The sequence below is a fragment of the Apaloderma vittatum genome, unplaced genomic scaffold (genome assembly GCF_000703405.1).
Source record: "Apaloderma vittatum isolate BGI_N311 unplaced genomic scaffold, ASM70340v1 scaffold17390, whole genome shotgun sequence".
Taxonomy (NCBI): domain Eukaryota; kingdom Metazoa; phylum Chordata; class Aves; order Trogoniformes; family Trogonidae; genus Apaloderma; species Apaloderma vittatum.
Genome location: NW_009696413.1, coordinates 9,349 through 10,688, shown reverse-complemented (window position 1 = coordinate 10,688; position 1,340 = coordinate 9,349).

The following is a 1,340-nucleotide window of genomic DNA, read 5'->3' as shown; positions in this document are numbered from 1 at the left end:
CCCGTGTGTGTTTTGCTGTGACACTTGGCAGCTTCGCCCCCCCAGCAGCCTGTGCCGAACCTCACAGAGGAGTCTGAGCCAGCGACTCAAGAGGATGAAGCTGGTTTTAGTCTATATGGGCTTTAAACCTTTTGTGTGGTTTTGTGGATAAAACGGTAGCCCCGAGGCTCAGGGGATCTTCATTCTTTCCAGATCTCTGGTGAAGAAACAAGGCTCTGTCTGTAAAACGGGCGTGATGATATTTCACCGTGTCGGGTGAGTAAACAGCTCGTGTTTTTGTCAGCCCCCTGCCCGTGATTCCGTGTGGCCGTGGCTGACAGTTTGAGGATCCCCTCGAACCTCTTCTTCCCCCTGACCTTCAGCAAATCACTTTGTCTCAGCACGAGGCGTCCCTTGCGGGGAGCTGAGCCCCGTGGTGGTGGGTTGCCCTGAGCTCTCGGCATTTGCCCGAAGCCCCCCGGGTCCTGCATGAGCCCGTCCCGGCGAGCCAGGCGGCTGGGGGGGCTCTGCGCTTCGTTCCAGTGTGAATGAGGAAACCCAATCTCTGTGCGCACACCACGGCTCTTTCTCGGTTCCCCCACTGGGTTGGTTTTTTGTGGTGTGTTTTGTTTTTCTTTTCTCGCTTCCCGTATCCATCTCTGATATAATCTGCCCCAGCAGAGTAACACGTTCACACTCTCCTGGCTCCAGCAGCGTTTCCCACTCAGCCAGGCCACGGCATTTCAAGGCTTACACAAAACACACGCACGTCCTTTTCGGTTCTGACGGTCCCAGGAGAGTAGGAATGGAAACAAGAGTGATACTATTCGAAATCATTATCATTACAGATAGAAAGCGTGTTGTCCTAGTTGCTCTCCAGAGGTGATTAGATATTCCCCTTTCCTTGGAAGGACAGGCTGTCTACAGAAAACTTTGCTTTTCAAACAGAAATATCAGCGCTGTTTTCCTAGCAGGCAGCTCTGCTGGAGGTGGTAACACTAGATGCTCTGTTGCAGGCTGTCCCCAGCGGCGTTTCTAGTCGTGGTATTTCGTCACCGGGCGAGGGTTTGTGGGCTGGAGGATGCTGCTCGTGCTGGCAGCGTGGCCTTGGGTTGGTTATTTGCCTCATGGTGCTGCTGTTTCTTGTTCCAGTCCTGGAGAAGGTCAATCCTGCAAGGCACGTGTGTCCAGCGCTGGGCCCTGCCACAGACAAGTCAGAGTCTGGTTCCAAGGTTCGTCTCCCACGCGCCCTGTTGTTAATCTGGAGTCAGAGATGGCAGCGGAGTTGTGAGGTGAGAAGTGTCACTGGGGGGGACCCTCCTTCCGTGAGGGTGCCTCAGACTGGGTGGTTCCACTGATGT